Source organism: Tachypleus tridentatus, chromosome 5 (genome assembly GCF_004210375.1).
Source record: "Tachypleus tridentatus isolate NWPU-2018 chromosome 5, ASM421037v1, whole genome shotgun sequence".
In the NCBI taxonomy this organism is placed as follows: Eukaryota; Metazoa; Arthropoda; class Merostomata; order Xiphosura; family Limulidae; genus Tachypleus; species Tachypleus tridentatus.
The window spans coordinates 44,093,787-44,109,475 of record NC_134829.1 but is presented as its reverse complement, the minus strand read 5'-3'; the positions used below and the strand labels follow the sequence as shown (position 1 = coordinate 44,109,475).

At 35.0% G+C, this 15,689-nt stretch overlaps 1 protein-coding gene and 1 pseudogene across 3 annotated transcripts in view; one reads left to right on the top strand and one right to left on the bottom strand.

The window, feature by feature from the left end:
* The window catches only part of LOC143251046 (potassium voltage-gated channel protein Shal-like), a 456,480-nt gene that overhangs the window by 95,124 nt on the left and 345,667 nt on the right, over positions 1–15,689 (top strand). The window lies entirely within an intron of this gene.
* Positions 1,146–15,689, bottom strand: part of LOC143251050 (sulfotransferase 1C2-like) — a 41,797-nt pseudogene continuing 27,253 nt past the window's right edge. The window contains exon 2 of the transcript XR_013028468.1: positions 1,146–2,223. The product of XR_013028468.1 is annotated as a sulfotransferase 1C2-like (transcript). The remainder of the gene's footprint in view (positions 2,224–15,689) is intronic.

Below are 15,689 nucleotides of genomic sequence, written 5' to 3'. Positions count from 1 at the left end.
TTTGTTAACAGACATATTTTTGTTTTCAACTGTAAGTTTTGATCATTGGAAAAAAATAGCCATAGAACATTTTATAACAACTTAAAGATAAAAATAGCCTTTGATAATTTTGTAAATAACCTTCTTTTTATGGAACTTTTATTGTATTTGTTTTCATTAAAACCTTACTAAAAGCAGAGTTTAAACATCTCAATTGAGTCCTGTGTTGTATATCAAAATGTATTTTTTTAAGTGCCAAAGTTTCCATGCATGCACATGCTTATAAAAATAATAAACAATGGTGATTCTACAGAAAAATGTTGTCATTTCACTAAACACATGACACTGATATAAAAAATAAAAATTTTGACACAGTAAAAAAAAGTTATGATTTCCTGTCATACGGAATATAATTATTATTAAATTAGTTGTATTTTGTGGTTTTGATCATTTCCTGAACAAACTCAATCTGGATCATTGAGCAGGTTCTTGTTACAAGGTATGACCAGATAAGGCCTAATGGTTAGGATGCCCAGACTGTAAAAGTGCACCTATCATTTGGGATTTTGTGGGTCCATTAATAGTGATGATTAGATACCACTATTCAATTTCATGATGGAAGCTCAAATCTGCCAATGACTAACTGGACTCTAGTCTATTATTTAAAAATTGGGAATAGGTTTTTGCTGAAAATTCTGAACCTTCCAACTTACACACACAGTAAAAGCGAACACTAATGAAAGATTTGTTGTTAGATTTATATAATTGGTTATATTTCTGATACTTATCATTATTGTAACAGAAAACATTCTAACCCTTTTGAGCCTTGGGGACGATTTAATGTATCAATCAGTCCAACTATTCTTTGGTAAAAAACTAGCCCAAGAGGTGGCAGCAGGTGGTGATGACTAGTTACCTTACCTCTTCTCTTACACTCTTAAATTAATGACGGCTAGCGCAGATAGCCCTCGTGTGGCTTTGCTAGAAATTCAGAATAAACCAAACTACAAGTCCATCGTGATACAGTGGACTAACATCATTTTAGTATTAACGATTTGTTATGGGTGATAATGTTAAAAGTTTTAAATTGAATAATTTTGATTCCCACAATATACAGTTTTCTAGTTCCATGATATTACCAATGTAGGAGTAAAAAAATCAAACTGTTTTGTTACATTAATTTTTACTCCTTTATTCGAGACATCTATGATCGAAGTGTGGTCATCATACATTAAGACTTTTTTTTTGTTTTAAAAAAGTATTATAAATTCATCATTGTATTTCTACATCAGAAAACAAACCAGGCCACAGAAGTGGAATGTCGGTTTCCCTTGTCCTTTCTTTAAATTTTTCCATCAATCTTCTAGATTGGGCTGGCGTGAAGTGATTCTTCCAGTCGCCAACGACTGCCTTTCTTACAAATTGAATGTCATCCATGGGTTTTATATTATTTTTCTTAATGTATTCGTTACAGTATTTAATTCCTTCTGGAACATCTTCTTGGTCATCATGTTCGTTGTTTACAAATTCTTGTATCTGTTCATTTACATTCTTCATCATATACTCTGCGCTTGTTTGATAAAGAATCTTTTTAACTAATGTTTCGTCGGAGTTTAGCATGGATGCGTACCCCGCACCCAAAAATTCGGCAATTTTGAAAACCGTGCCACGAGTATCAGATTTCATGTTTTCATAAGTGAGAAACAAAACATTAGGGTCATTTCGATGCTTGTACCACGATAAAAGAGTGTCGAAGTAATCCCAAAATCGGTTTTCCATTTAGGAAGATTTCGAAGAAATCCTCGAATGTTCCATCTGTAAACTGATATTCTGTGAGCATCTTAGTGTGATGGTAAAAGGAAACACAACAATCTTTAGGGTTCCTAGCTACATAGATGTATTTCGCTTTAGGAGAGTAAGGGTTTAAATGAAATGGCAGGTGTGTTTTGATGGCTCCGGGACGTGGCATGTCTTCCGCTGACTGAGGTCCTAAAAATTCCATAAAAGGGCAACGAATATTGAATTCTTTGAAATTTTTTATTTCCTCTCCTTTGTTCAGTATGTTATAAACAATGTGTTGGGTCCAAGTTGTTCCGCATTTCGGAAAAGTAACAATAAATATGTCGTCATCTTTCGGTTCATATCGTATGGTTCCCCTTAAACAATTGGGTGACATTGATTGTGGTATTCTAAAACCATCAACGTCGTGGTAAGCTGGCATCCTCTTGATTTGGAACATCTTTCCTAGAGTAACAAAACTATGCAGTTTGTACTATGCATTAAAACTATTCACGTATTTTAGTACGTTGAACTACAGTAAGAGAATGATTGAAATAGTATATCTAAGTATTTTAGAACAACACCTTTTAAAAATAAAGTACCTCTCTTTAAAAAAAAGTAAGAATTTCCTCATCAACGCACAAGTAGATATTAATATTAAAGAAGCTAATATTTATGTGCGAATGCAACATAGCCACGTAATCCCAGTTGAACAATTATTACGCCAGAAAATCGTAAAAGCAGAAAAACAACAACTCGAAAGCTGTTTACATTAATACTTGGGACCTGCAAAAGGTATCTTTGTACCAAATTTCATGTAAGTTGTATTTTCTTCACTGAAAACTGATCAAAAGATAAAAGTTCTAAAACTTTATATCTCCGTTTGGAGCCAGTAAATGTACCTTTGTACCCAATTTCATGTAAATTGACCGAAACAAGGCTAAGTGATTAGCCCAAAAATTATGTGTTTATTTAACCTTTTGTCCGTTTTAATATGACAATATGGATTTTCCAAATGTTTGTATGTATATGTATGGAACTATTGAAAATTACATTTCAACAAAGTCCCTTGGAAATTGGTTAATACAAGACAAAGTAATTTACTCAAAATTCTGCTTTTCTTGCGAGCTCTAAACTCCCTAGAAAGAACCAATTTCGTTATGTCAATAAATAAAAATTTATGTTTGTGTCAATTTTCATTTCGATTGCTTTTAATATGGTAGTATAGGATCTCAAAATATAAATTTTCGGGTTGTTTGAACACCGACTGAGAAAAATATTTCTGGATGTATTGAACCAGTTTATAACTCCACCGAATTTTTTTTAAAGTTAATCCCGCTATAATTAAAGGAAGAATAACAGTAAACAAAAAAAATCAATGTTTCTGTGAAAACAACCATTTCCATTTATCATGAGAGAAAATTTCTTTAATATTCCAAATTAGTCTTAGTTTCACTGCGTAAACTAGACAACGACAATTATACATACATAGACGGTGTTAAAATGAATATTGAAATAAATAATGTTATTAATTTCTACAGTAAAATCCGGTTTGTAAAGGACTCGTATAAAAATTATTAATGGTTATAATCCCCTTTCTTAATCTGATTCACACTATAACAGTTCATGGAAATTGTTTTATAGTTAGGATTGGACGTACCAAGTTTGTGGAATATTTTTCACTTTCCTGGAGGTTAGTAAGTGATTTGATATTGACAACAACTAAATTACTACCATCGACATAATTAAATATCTGGAACTTTAGTTGCTGTCATTAACAAATCGGTTGCCAAGATGCAGTTGGTGAAAAATATTTCATGATTTCGTTACGTCTACCATTAGGTCACGACCAACCCAAACTACCATTTTTTGTAGTCCAATACAAAAAAGTAAACAACAGAAATACGAGTACATACAAGATTTACGGCTGGCTTTATCCACGTTGTAATGGACGTAAATATAGAATAAATAAGACTAAAAAAATTTTTAATTTCGAGGCCTACCAGAATCTCCAGTTAATATGTTGGCAAATAAAAACAGAAAACCATGATTAACATCATAATGACGAAGGTATTCCCACATATATGAATCCGATACTTAAATTTTTCGAAAACTTAGCGACGCCTGTGGGAATGATAACAAGTCCAAGTTCCGGGAAAGTCCAAAGGTAACTTGGAAACAAAACAACTGATTATCACACCATTAAGTAAACCTGTGCAGCCCAAGATTAATCATTAAGCAAAATAAGCACGTGCTTAGGGCACCAAGGGAAGGGGGCACCACACAGTTTTTTTCTCCTAGCTATCATGACCTTAACTCTTTCACAGCCACACTCAACTTTGGTTGATTTTTTTGTAATTGTCCTCATCTGCCGTGTAAGACTTTACTCTGCATTGTTAAAAAAAAAAAAACGTTTTCTTTGGCTCGGTGAGTGACTAAAGTTTCGAGAAACTACTGAACTATGTATCTGAAGTAAGAAGTCATTGATTTGCGAAAGATTACTGTAAAGAGCAGTACAAAATGTTGATAAAACTTCAGGTACGAGACGATCGTATGCTATAATGTCTGACCTCAAAGATGAAATATTTTTTCAATCATTTCTTCTGTTGTGGCTGTGTATAAGAAATTATAGTAGTGGAACTGTTTTGTTTTACCTTTTACTGCTTCATTCAGTCACATCTACAGAAAAATAAGAGTATAATACCACAGAAACATAAGTCAAACGAAGTGGTGACAGTTGTGTACAGAGACGTGGCTGGTTTTTTTTTTTTTCGGCTTCTGTTTTCACACGTTATATTTGGGTTATTGTCTCCTTTGTTTTAGTTTTATTTGCATTAGTATTGCATTATTCATATGTGTTTTATAATATTTTTATAAGTGTGTTTCTCACTGAAGCTTTTTTGAGCCATAATTTTTTGGTTTCAAACAACTTGCTGTAAAAAAAGAACAAACCTCCTTTGTGTGTGAATACATGTTTTGAAATTTATCATACCAAGGAAAAATCTGAGAGGAATGCCACTGTAGCAATGTCACTGTTCATAGATTACATGTTACCAATAAGAGTATTTGGGCATGTGTGTATTCCCTTGTGATTATGTAATGATATAAACAGATCTGAAGCTGAGATTTATTTAGGGGATAAATACAAAGGTGCCCGGTCTTCAATCACATTTGAGACCGAGCACACTTGTTTTTATCCCCTTTCATAAATAGTTTATCAAATTTTGTCAAATATTCCATTTTTTAGACTCAAAAATAAAGAGCACAATTATATTCTCTTTACTTCTTCCTTTATTCTATCCTGACGTCATAATGCTCCAACCCGGCCCGATCTTCTGGTGATATTTTTTACGAGACGAACGAACAATCGGAGACAGAAACACAAGGACAACGAGTACAAACTTTTTAGGTGTAATTCAGCTATTTTGCGACCATAAATTTGGATTAGTATGTGTTTATTACATTTCTGAAAAGCTGGGAAAACAATTGACTTATTGTAAATTGCGTAAGACTTCGACTTATACGACAACATGATTCTAAATGTTGTTATGTGTACACTATACATTATACTCTAGTAGTAGTACAGTACTGTGGCACCGTGATCATACAAAGATACTGTAAAGAACCGACAAATAAACAAAGTCAATTTAGAATAGAAAAAGTGCGTGAATCGAACTAGTTTATGTGAGCAAGGTTAGTACCGAGTATTAGGCTTAACGTTAGTGACCTTAGTTGCAATGTATTAGCATTAGGCCTAATGTTATAGTCACTCAGTTCTCAGATAACAACACTAACGTTAGGCCTAAATACTGTAACTAGTTTGGTGTAAGTACACTGGAAGTGCAAATGTAGCCTGGAATAATGAAGTGGACTATTCCCAATTTAAGGTCGTCGTTTTGAATTTACCTTCGCATCCAGGCATGCAGATAAAGTTTCAGACGTATGACTATTTTGTTGATGTATGGTTTGTTGGCTCGTCTAAAGTCCTCAGGTCAGAATTGATCTCCTAGTTTAGGTTACAACTCATTCTTGAGATATGTGATTAGGAGTAAGGTAATATGGCCTAGGCCTAATCCAGTATTTACTAGTTCAATGTGCAGTACAGTTTGCAATTGATTATATATGATGTATGTGTATCAGTACAGGATGATCACTGTCTATATATGTTACTACAGTATGTGTTGTTGATCACAAATTATTTTGGAATACTTTTTGGCTCACAATGGATTTGCATATTACCATTGACATTGCTTCTTGCATACAGTTACCATAGCAAAAGTAGTAATGAAAATTTTGCAATCCAAAATGGATTGAAGCCAGTCTCGAATCGATTTTAGACTAGTCTCGAATGGTTTTCAACCAATCAGAATGTAGCAAATCAATAAAGGTATTATGTTTATGTGCTGATGGACCTAGGTCCTGAGATAATTTTCTGACAATCTTTGCCTAAATGTTGACCTAGAGTTTAGTATGTTTGACTGTCTTACTAACGTTTTTATTTATGAATTTCATTACAGTGGTACCTCGGTTCTCGAAGGACTCCCTTCTTGAACAATTCGGTTTTCGAACATATTGTTTGAGAAAAAAAAATGTCTCGGTTGTCGAACATAAACTCGGTTCCCGAACCAAGCTGTCGTGGCCTGAACCCCCGAAATAACCCGAACGACTTTTCGACCATTTTCGGCCCACGCCAAGCTTGCCCAAAACAATTTCCCCGCACCTGTCGCTCAGTCCACACACCCCGCTAAAATCTGCTGTGAACGTTCTCGTTTTTCTTTTTGTTTTTTGTTGTTTTTCTAAATATTCTGATTAAATAAGCCACAATGAGGTCAAAGAAGGATAATGAAAGCAGCAAACTAAAAATAAAATGGTTGTTAAAGCCACAATAGAGGTGAAAAAAGATCTCATAGCGAAATACGAGAGTGGTGTTCGCGTGTCCGACCTTGCTACACAGTTTGGTTTGGCGAAGTCTATAGTCTGCACCATAATGAAAAATAAAGAGGTCATCAAATGAGGTAAGGTTGCAAAAGGAGTGACAATGCTTACGAAACAAAGATCACAAACAATTTGGGTAAACGAAAAACAGTTAGCTGGTGATAGCATTTCTGAGACCATTATTTGTGAGAAAGCAAAGCAGTTGTATGCTGATCTCCTGAAAAACACCCCTGGAACGAGTACTGATACAAGTGATGCCTTTAAGGCTAGTAGGGGATGGTTTGAAAAATTTAGGAAGAGAAGTGGCATACATTGTGTGGTGAGACATGGGGGAGGGTGCCAGTTCTAACAATGACGCTGCTGATAAATTTGTAAGGGAATTTAAGTACTATGTAGAAGCTGAGGGTTTTATTCCCCAACAAGTGTTCAACTGTGATGAGACAGACCTCTTTTGGAAGAAAATGCCAAAAGCATGGGTAACCAGGCAATTTTTTATGGAGTGGGTCCATGAAGTGTTTGCCCCAAGTGTAAAGAATTACCTCACAGAAAAACAGTTGCCACTCGAGGCCCTTCTTGTGATGAACAATGCACCTGCTCACCCACCAGACTTGGAGAACTGGTTGGTGGAAGAGTACAATTTTATCACTGTTTCAAAGGTGCTTTGAAGTGATCTCTGACACAGAGTTAACCCTCAGAGAGTTCTGGAAAAATCACTTTAATATCCTTCATTGCTTGAGGATCACAGACAAAGCCTGGAGGGAAGTGTCTCTGAGGACCATGAACTTAGCCTGGAAGAAATTGTGGCCAGACTCAGTAGCAAATAGAGACTTTGAAGGCTCTGAGGCTGAGCCTGTTGTCGAAGATATTGTCTCACTAAGCAAGTGTATGGGCTTCAATGTGAGTGGTGATGATGTGGAGGAGTTGGTGGAAGACCACAACACTGAGCTAACCACGGAATAACACCAAGTCTTTCAGAAGGAGCAGCAACAGGAGGCAACTGAGGAAGTGTCTTCAGATGAGGAGGAGGGAAGGGAGGATGTTTCTAGTTGATTAATCAAAGAAATGTGTGGAAAATGGGGAAAGTTTCACCCTAACAAAGCTGTAGCAAACCGCAGCATAAACCTTTTCAATGACAATGCTATGTCTTACTTGAGAAACATTTTAAAATGCAGGAAGAAACAACCTCATTAGACAAGTTTTTTGTGAGAAATAGTTTTAGTTAGTCTCAAGCAGGTTGTAGCGGTGCAAATAGAAAGAACCCCAGAAGGAGAGTTACTTGATGTTTTTATGGAAGGTGACTCCCCTTCCGAACAATAATAACCCTCCTACTCTCCACGTCCCTCACCACCTTTCACTTACACCATCAGCTCTCCTCAGCAAGGTAAAGTACAGTTAAATTTTCATTTATTGTTTTTTATTGTGTTTATAGTTTTTGTGGTTGACTTTATGCATATAAGTATTATTATACAGATATAAATAATCAATATTTTTACTTAAAATGCTTCATAATGCGTAATTTTTGGAGGTGTGTGACGGATTAATTTAATTTACAGTATTTTTTGTGGGAAAAATTGATTCGGTTTTCGAACAGCCTTCTGGAACGGGTTAAATTCGAAAACCGAGGTACCACTGTATTTTCTAATCGTTATAACTACATATGATCCATTTCATTTTGTGTGTTTTTTTTTTTGTTTCTGTATTTTCAGACTGATAAAATGAAACGTGTTCAATTAAGTGGTGCACAAAAGAGAAAACTGGCAAAAAAGAACCAACAAAAGACTTTGGATTTAGTGGCCAAGACTGGAAAGCTGACTAATTTTTCACTCAACTTACACAACAAGATCTTCCAAATCAAAACCCATCTCCGCTATCAGAAGTCACTTGTACTGCATCTGACTCTGACAATATTAAAATTGAACCAAGCTCCACCCCTACAAGTACCACTTTGTCCACTTCAAGTTCAGAACATCATGATAACGTTGAGGTGTCACAGGCTTGTTCAACTGGCATAAGTTCCACAACTGATCTTACTTTGGCTGTAAATTCTTCTAATATCTCTAGTGTTAATGTTAATGCAAGTTGCTCCACAAGACAGTCTGAAATTGAAATAATTGCTGAAAATGAAAATCTACTGGACTATGGTAAAATGCTTCAGTCTACAAAAGATTAAGAAACTAAAGCAAAAGATTTGCCAAATGGCCCATTGTGGTACTGACAGTCTGTGGGTCCACAAAGATTCCAATAAGACACATTGTCAGCAGATAAATCGAGCCAGACTTTTAGCAGTGGCAAACCAACAAAATACTGTTCAAAAACTTTTCTTTGGGGTAAAAGCCAAAGGTGGCCAATACAAGAGAGAGTGGTTATTGTAGTCACCATCAACAGGGTCAGTTTACTGCTTCGTTTGTAAACATTTTGCCACTAAATTTACCTCGCGTTTGTTGAAAGAGAAGAGTTCAGTGACTGAAATACTATTGTAGTTGATCATTATGAAAGAAGCGCTACTCACTGAGACTCTATGTTAACATACTTAACTCGCAGACAAGGTTTAGACTTGCGAAGAGAGTTGGAAAAACAAATTAAAGAAAAGTGTAATTACTAGGAATATATCTTAAAGTGTGTAATAGCTGTTATTCGCACGTTAGCTGAACGTGGCCTGGCTTTTTGTGGAACAGATAAAAAATTTGGCCTACTGCAGAATAGGAATTGTTTAATGCTGTTTGAGCTCATGAGTCAGTTTGGTCCGTTTTTAGCAGGGCACATTTCGAAATATGAAAATTCTGGAAAAGAAAATATTTCTTACCTATCCAAAACCACCTGTGAAGAACTCATTGAACCAACAGCTCAGAAGCCCGACGCGTTTATTGTTGATGAAGTAAGGTCGAAACGTTGTTCGCTCCTCTACGTAAAATATTTTCTCAACCCAAACGAGCCATTTTTACATATATAGTATTCTCTACAAGTGGGTTTTCTCGACATTACTGAAGTAATTTTTTCTGCTTATTTTCGCTTGTCAGTTGACTTGACGCCAGACCTATAACATATAGATCAGTTAAGTATTGTACTTCGATACGTAAAAGATGGGCAGCGTATTGAACGCTTTCTAACCTTTCTGGAACTGAAAAGCCATAACGGTGAGGAAATGGCAAACCAGGTATTGCAGTACCTACGTGATGTTTGCAAACTTAATTTTTCAAAATATAGAGGTCAGTCTTACGACAATGCTGCTAACATGTTTGTGTGTTATAAGAGAATGCAGCAAGAGATTTTAGACGAAAATAAGTTTCTCACAATTGTGTGTGTAATATGCAGCCCATTCACTAAATATGGTAGGCCGAAGTGCTGTTGGCTGTTCTCAAGTAGCAGTTAATGTTTCTCTACAATGTATTTGCTCTATACATTTTTTCAGCCTCAACCAGCCGGTGGAAATTTCTTAAAGCTTGTCTTAGAAATGAAAGTGTGTTAAAATCTATCTGATACCAGATGGGAGGCACACGTTATGGCAAAAACAGCAATTTTGAAGTCTTTCTTTAAGATCTTGAAAGCTTTAGAATGTCTAGTTGAAGACCAGTCATAGAAGGGATACATTAGAAGAGAAGCAGACAATGTTACAAATACGATGCAAGAGATAAAATTTGTTTTTATGTTGATCATGTGGGATGAGATTTTTCAAAAGTTTCGTCAAGTCAAGTTCTGCAAAATGAGGATATGAACTTAAAAACACCTGCAGATCTGTATGGGTTATTAGCTGACCAACTTTAAGGGATGACATTAAAAGATTTGAAGCAGTAGCAAAAGATGCAGATCTGTATGGGTTATTAGCTGACCAACTTTAAGGGATGACATTAAAAGATTTGAAGCAGTTGTGAAATAAATACTACCAAATGTTGATTACAATGCAGCTCAAACTCGCAAACTTGTCAGAAAGAAGTTACTTGATGACGGAGATGCACAAGTCTGAATGCCAGAGATAAATTATGTATCACCACCTCCTACACAATTGTTGACAAACTAGAAAACAAGATGAGAAGAAGGGGAGAAGTGTACAAAGACATAACAAAGATTTTATTCCTAAGTGATGTGCCAAATGGTGTTACTTCATCTGCTGAAACTGAAGGATACTCTCAGTGTTCCCAAAAGCTAATTGATGCTTACCCAGAGGACTTGGACACTAATCTCTCTTCCGAGCTTCAGCAGTTTTACTCATACGTGCGCCATAAGTTCTTGTGCAATAAAAATTGTAAACAGCAGATTCGGTCATGTTGAACTTTATAAAATAATTTCAGAAGGTAAAACTGAGTGTGTGTTTCCAAACTTAGACATTGCATTGCGTATATTTTTAACATTAATGGTTACAAATTGCACAACTGAGCGTTCATTTTCTCAACTCAATTATATTAAAAATCCCAACAGAATAACTATGTGACAAGACAGGCCGGATGCCTTGTCTCTGCTAATTATAGAAGCAGATTTGTTACGCCAAACTAGTTTTGAAGACTTAATCCAAGGCTTTGGAATTAAAAATTCAAAAAGAAAACTTTTTAAAGTTTAAATAAATATTAAGGTATAAGTAAATAATTTGCTTACGGGGTTTTAAGTTCAAAGTGAGAAATTGTTAACATCAAAGTGAGACTGTTTTTTAATAGAAGGGTTATGAGTAAATTTTTCATTTTTGTTAACATCAAAGGGTGAATTTGTTAACATGAAAGTGAGAATTGTTAACTCAGAATGAAAACAAATATGCAGTAAAATAAAGCTTTCTAATTATCGTCAGCCAAAGAAGTGATTTCCCTCACTTCTAAATAAAAGGCCTGAGTCATTGTTTGATTTTGATGCCTGCCCAATCTGTTAAATAACAGAAAAAAAAGTTTATATTTAATATAGTTATGGGGTCAGACCCGGAAGAAAACTGAAGAAGGATTATAAATTTTCAAACTTTTATTTTACTTTCAGCTCTTATTGAGTGTTAATATCTTGTCAGTTAAGCAGTGGAGAGGCCGAGGGGGGCACCATTGTTGGACTGTGCTTAAGGCATCAGTTGCCCTTAATCTGGCCCAGCATACATGAAGTAAGAAGCACTTGAAGGCAATCTCATTCAGACACTGGTCAAATAAAGTTAAAAACATGAATAATAAACGCATAGCTTACTTAAAAAGTCACTTTTAACAACAACGGAGACAAAATAATTCCTGAACATTCATGTTATTAACACGGTAGACGTGTCATCGGTACCGAATATAAAACAGTCGTTTTCATTTGTAAAAAAAAAAAAATATATATGTAAACTTTATTCAGGTAACTGATGTTTAACTTGAATATATTAATATCTTAAGGTTACAAAGTATTATGGGAGAAAATTTCATTTCTATCGGACTTTGGATAAATCAAACGATATTATATCACAGAATATCTCTTGAGTTATTCAGGAACAAACTTGTAGCTCATAGCTCCGTCAACAATCTCCTGACCGATTTCAGATCCAATAACAGTTTTAACTCATGAGATCAAACCTTTTAGAATGGTGCATTTGACCACGCCCAAGTTCTTATGGAGTGATTTACTATGATTCTGCCTTAAGGGTAGGCTGGTAAAGATGCTGATGGATAATAAAACAGAATTGGGTAGAGGCTCGCTCCACACTTGTTATTACTTGAACACAAAAATATAGTTAATTAAAAGAGGGTGGGGGAACGTCTCATAGATTTAATTTGTTTTAATCCTGTTTAAAAAGAATCTAAAATGTTGCGGCCACTGAGGATTTCCTCTTGTTGATTCCAAGGTAACATAAAAAACGTACAAATGCAGTTTTATTGGCACCGCTGAACATGATAGGTAACAGAAAGAAAAGCTATTAATAAGTGTGTAATCACGGGTAATTCTGTTGAATGTAAATAAAAAATTAAAAGCTTTAATAATAGAAATATTCGATTTCACCAATCTTTGGACTAGTCTTCCTATTGTTAAAACAAATATAAGAAAGTCTTTCATCAACAATTTCAAAGTCGTTTAATAATTAGGGTAAATTACTTCTGTGTCTCAGTAACCACAGGACTTCCTACAACTGCGCTACCCACAATAATTACCTTATTATATTAATTCTGGCCAGTTATGTTTTGTTTTATTACTTGAAAACAAGTTTGCGTAATTTTGGCAGTGAGTATTCAAACACACAGAGAGAATACTTTTCTCTGGTGCTGTCTCCAGTATGAAGAACTGCTAATTTCGTACTAATTTTCACGAGTTTGTCACGTGCGTGATGGAAGTATGCCATGAGGATTCAGCACAAATTAATATAATTACGTTAGGGTTAAGCTTTTTATTTGTAACTACCGACTTTGTGTTGAACAAAAAGTTTTATTAAAGAACACATGTCGTTATTAAAAGTGTGTGGGTTATCTGTTAAGTGTAACGAGGAGAATCGAACGCCTGCTTTTAACGTTGCAAATCCGTAGAGTTACCTCTGTACCAGCGTTGGACGTATTAAAATAGAAGCAAGAAAAAAACAACAATATCAGCCTTAAAATGTTTGATAAAATCATGTTAACTGTATATGCAACTCATTATTCTTGATTTATCTATTTTAGATTAAAGATCAAAGGTATATAAAAATTCCTTACAGATTTATCCTGTGTCTCCCACAAGTCAACGCTTAATAGGTCTTTCGTCAACACTGAAACTCACCAATTGGACTTGACGATGAGAAGTAAATATGTTCTGAAATGAGATTTAAATATTCAGTTTATCACTTTAAAGTTTGTGGTTTAAAAGTTGAAGGTTAGCTAATAATTGGATATCAAATATTTATTGTAAAAAATCCCGTAATTCACGGACCCTTTTTTTCTCCTGTTAATTCGTTTATTTCGGATTCAAATTCAGGGGCGTATAGAAATGGGAATTTCAAATTTATCTTCTAGCTGATACAAGGAACAGTCGAATCCGCGTCACACCAAGCATGTTCGCTCCTTCAGTAATCTTACTATTCGTTAGTAAAAGGGTAGCCCAAGAGTTGACGGTGGGTATGGATGACTATCTGCCTTCCCTTTAGTCTTTCACGGCTAGCACAGACAGATCTCTTGTATCTCTAAGTGAAATTCAAAACAAACAAACTATACACTAACTGTGACAACAATCGCAGCAGGTTGTGTAAAGAAGAAAACAGTAAAGCGAAAAACACATTTCTAATAATCATACATTATTTCCTACGTATCAGTTTACTTATAACGTTTTGTTATTAGGAACATCAGTGATACAAATGATGGAATAACAGAGTGTAGAAACTGACAATTGGTTTAGGGTTCTTCTCAATATTAATTACATCAGCGGCCCTCGTGGTGAGGAAACTGTAAGTGGAAAGTTGTAATGTATGAAAATAAATATTATAAAACAACTATGTATGCCAAAGAACGTGTCTTGCTAAAATCAGATTCAATGTATTTAGGCTTATTTCATAATGTTCAAATTTTCCCTGTTAAATGCTGAAACAGTTTTTTTTTCTTATTTTCATTTTTCGAAGCTCTACTTAAATAAGTGGTTCAGTTTAACAACGCAAAATGCATATTTTTTATTTATGTTTATTGGCCTTAAGATTTTGGCCAGCAGTGTGTGTGTATATATATATATACAATTAATTATTTTATTGGATATTTAAATTAAAAACTGAAATCCCCTTAATCAAATCCAGACATCAAATTACCTTTTTAATCTAAGACTCTCTTTCATACGACGAAGTCCGTAATGTACGGTATAATGTGGTAAGAATACACCGTTGAAATATCCAAATAAAACAAAGTGTGTGGTAAATTACAATCGTATCAGACGTTTAAATAATGCTACGCTATTTTACATCAAAGTCGGATATAAAATCGTTCCGTCTCTTGGAATAATAACTCTTCACTTCTGTAAGTAAAAGTCTAACATGGTCCAATGGATAGCATGTCGTTCACATCACGCAACCGCATACACAAATATATATGTATATATATGTATAAATAGATTATCAGTTACCCATAAAAACGAAGGCTAAGCATGGTCTAGTGGTTAGCATATCAGCTGTTGGATGGAAGGTCTAAGGTTCGAGCTGCAATACCCCATATACGCACAACATTTCAGCTGTGAAAGTCAATATAAAAACTGGACTGAGAATAGTTGTAGGTGGTGGGTGCTGCTAATTAGCTTCCTTTCTGCTGAGTATTAATTCTAAACAAAGGATGATCACGTGTAAATCTTGGTGTATCTTGACTGGTCGTTTAATCCAAGTATTTTTATAGTACAGTTCAAGTTGACAATACCACATGCCACAGAAGAACAAGAGGTACGTTACCTTAAAAATAAAAACAACAACAACATTAAAACAGAAATTAGAGGAAAATTATATATTGTAGATATATGTTGAGAAAAGGCTCTTCGTTAAGGCTCTACATTAAGCCCATGGACCTTGATGTGGATAAAAACGGCTCCAATATTTAAGTCAGTTGACTTAATTTTATATCTTAGCGATTACTGTCTTAACGAGGAACCTTTCATTTTGAAACAACATTAAACGAATTGAAACCTGGAATGACAAACACAAGAAGGAGTACTGCTGTTTTAACTTGTTCTGTGCCGTAGACGAGATAACTTGTCCAAGCCGATCGGTAACACAGTGCCACAGACCAGTTAATTTTTTCTCAATAATACCTAACTTCAATGCTAGATGTCAGCACCATACATTCATTTGACCTACTTACAAATTGTTTCACTCTCGATCCAAAATGGCGTCATCAAAAAGTTACAAAATGATGAAGCATTAGAGTTGTATTTTGAACTTGGTTCGGAGTTTGAAGATAGCAGTGGCGATTCAGAAGATTCGGATTTTGAAGATTCTTTGAGAAATACGGAAATACAAGGCTCAGATGTTGGTGAAGATGATAATGACTGGCCATCAACCGGCATTGGTAAACGGGCGATAAAACCAGGGAGTAAACATACGATTGGAAGTCGTGGTAAGAACAGTTCCA